Raw genomic sequence first — 3,631 nt, forward strand, 5'->3', positions numbered from 1 at the left:
AGAGAACCAGAACTGGTGGCCTAGTGTCAAGAAGCTGCGCTATGGGGAGCTCTGGTGGCCTAGTGGCAAGAAGCTGTAGTGCAATCCCAGAGGAACACGGTTCGAATCCACCAGATGCTCTGCCGGAGAAGGAGGCGTAATCTCCTCCTGTACCAGTCAGATCTGATTTGACGGTACACGCACACAAAATAATAAAAAAATAATTAAAAAAAAAAAAAGAAGCTGCGCTATAATAGCGAATGTGGTTTGAAGCCAGAGTCTCATAAATATATATTTATTTATTTTTGTTGTGTACTGTTGAGACAAAACCGACCCATAAAGTGACTCTGGTGGATTTTCAGAGTCAGTTAATAGCATGGGAAGAGATTGCCCATCCTTCTCCCGCAGAGCAGCTAGTGGCCTCAAACTTCACCTTTGGGATTGCAGGGCAGCTTCTTTAAGCCACCAGAGGCTGGCTCGCTCTCTCTCTCGCTCGCTCGCTCTCTCTCAATCTCTCAATATAGTGTACCATCAAGTCAGAACAGACTCTTTAGGTAACCAGCAGGTTTTCAGAGGCAATTTAACCATAAGGGAGGAGATTGCTTATTTTTTTTTCCTATGGAGTAGTTGGTAGCATCAAACTACATGCCTGTGGGATGGCAGCACAGATCCTTACAACTAGGCCACAGTGATTGGTAATAAGGTCAGATGGGTCAGAGATGGTGAGGTTGGCTCAGGATAGGGCAAACTTCAGTGCTGTTGCTCATAGGATTGCTATGTCTTATAGTCGACTTAACGGACACCCAACAACTCCACAATATATGTGCTGGGTTGTTGTGTACCTCCAAGTCAGAAACATAGCTGACCCTCCAGTAAGTGACCTCACCCAATGGCTATGGGATCAATTGTAACTCATGGCTACTTTCCCTCATGTTTCTGAGGCTGTAAATCTTTATGAAATGAGACTGCCCATCTCTCACCCTAGGACCAACTGGTGAACTTAAACTTCTGACCTATTGGTTAGCAGCCCAATACATTATGCACTGTACCACGTATATGTGTATCCATGTTTGTGTATATATATATATCTATATAGAAACACGTTATTTAAAAAACTTAAAGAAGTGAGACATTTTAGACCACACAAGTTCATGAGGTTGCTGGTAATAGAATTAGATATTAACCTCCACCCCTGGTTTACATAGATAAACTGGACAGAACCCTTTCATTACTCCTCCCCCATCATTTCCAAAAGGCTGAGGAGCCTCTTGGAAAAAAGGGACTGGGAGACCAATCATGACTAACCCCTATATATTTAGTTACTAAGATGAGTTTGATAGCCTGGGGTGATCCTCATGGTGGTCAGACCGGCAGATGAGGACAAGATGGGCGTAGTCACCATCTGGAAGGGGTTATCTGGATGCGAACCCAAGAATCTGCAGCAGGGGTTCAGGAGCTGCTCCCAGGTGCAGGGTGTGACTGATTTCTTTAACCCCTCCTACTCTACCCTTCTGGCTATATAAACTAGAAGCCTGCTGAGCCCTCCCAGGTTCATGGAGTTGGTCAAGAACGTCTGGCCTGACAGAGCCAGTCAACTCATCCTTAAAGAGTGAGCTGTGTTCCCATTTACCCAGCTGGTGAGAGAGCGGGACCAATTTGTGGACAAAAGTAAGCAACCCTGGAATTCTCTCAGACTTCTGTGAAGGGATCTTGGGAAATATTTGACTTTTCGTCAGTCTCATAGGTAGGAATAGGAGTTGTTGTAATTCAGATTTAGGAAATGGGTCTTTATTCTGTGAATGACTCGGCCTGTTCAGGTTGGGTCGTCAGAATGACAAGTAGAAGACAGAGAGTCTAGTAAGGAAGACAAACAAAACATACAAATGACTACTTAATTAGCCTGTGGTAAATGCTGTGAGGGAGAGCTATAGTGTTCCAAGAGATCAAATATAGGGATTTAACTAGTCAAGGAAAATTTATGTTAGCAAGTAATATTTCAACTGAAATCTAAAAAGGAGTATGAAAAAAGTAACCAGAGTCAGAGAATATCTGGATTTGGGAATTTGGCAAACCAACCAAGGATCAGCGAGTGAGTGAGAGAGAGAATTTCCAGAGATAAAATAAGATGTCAGAACCATGGACCATGGCAAGATTTGGACTCTGGAGCAGTGCAAGATTTTGGTGAGTTTGAAGCAGGGCTACGGTTCACCTGATTTAGGTTGAACAATCAATCATGTCTTCAGTCTCCTGAGAATAGTTAAGCCAGGAAAACTGAGAAGACTGAGTAGGATTGAGATTGTAGTCTGGATTTATTCTGATCAAGAGTATATCAAAGGAGCAGCATATTCTTTCACTCTACACAAATCTCACATTCTGAAGGATCATAAAGATTGTCATTCAAAATCACTACTTATGTACCAAAATTACTGATGAAAGTGGCTAACATTTTGTTGTTGTTGTTGAAAGTGGCTAACGTTTTTATGGTACTTAAAGGTTTACATATGTTTTCATGAAACATTATCTATTTGATTCTTAAAGCAACTCATGAAGTAAGCATAACCACTGGCCTCCTTTTGCATATAGGGAAAGTGGGACTGAGGCAAGGCTGACTTGTTTCATGTCCAATAAGTGCTCAGCTGGAGCAGAGGAAGTTCCCTGACTAAAAAAATCTCTCTCTCAGAAATCTGTGCTCTGTCCATTTGACTACTTAACTTCCGAATAATAGATAATGGACAAAGTTTTGTAATATTTACAAGGATGAGTAAGAAATTATATGAATTTAGAAGTGGGTGGTGTTAATGAGTTCAATTTTGAACATGCTGAGTTTGAACTGACTGTAGGATCTTCAAGTGGAGGAACCAGTAGACACATATAAGGGGTGGGGCCTCTGGAGAGGATTATAGTGTGTCTGTATTTATTTTGGAGTCAAAGATCCTCAGAGAACATGTTGGCTTTGTTGTAGAACAAATCTCATGGATTAACGCCAGCACAGATTGATTTATTATCAACACAGATACACTAAATAAGACAGAAGACACTTTTTGTTCTGCAATTTAATTTTAAAATAAATGTATTGGGCATTTGTTTCATAGGTAAATTTTTATAATATGAATATAATATGATCAGTTCTGGAACATGCCGTATACTGTCATAAGGCATATTGATCATATTAATTAAATTATAATTGAATTAAAAATTAGTTGCCCAATATAGCTTCTGGCTTGAGTGCCAGGTATGGGGAACAATAACGTGTGAGAAGCTTATGTAGGATGGTGGTACTAAAAATACCTAAGGATTTTCTAAATTCAGTGATGCTAAAGCTAATCATTCATAGTAAGAATCCTCTTAATATCTAAAACAGTGTAGAAAAAAATAACCTTGGGTTTGTAAGTGTGAAACTCCTATGGTTTCGGCTTTTTCTCCCTCTCCATTGAAAACAATTGCTTTATGAGTTTACTTCTGATTGCTGTAGACAATTTCTTGCTTCAGTTTCAAAAGAGATCCCACACTTTTCCCCACTTGCCCTGCTGTACCTTAAGTATAGTGGTGTTTTCACATTATCTCTCTCTCCAAATACTCTTCACTTCTCATTAATGATAAATATCTTGTCACTTTGAGGTCAGTGTTCATGGCAGATTCTTTTTTAATAATA

The sequence above is a fragment of the Elephantulus edwardii genome, unplaced genomic scaffold (assembly GCF_000299155.1).
Source record: "Elephantulus edwardii isolate Elephantulus edwardi_28Jun2011 unplaced genomic scaffold, EleEdw1.0 scaffold00026, whole genome shotgun sequence".
Taxonomy (NCBI): domain Eukaryota; kingdom Metazoa; phylum Chordata; class Mammalia; order Macroscelidea; family Macroscelididae; genus Elephantulus; species Elephantulus edwardii.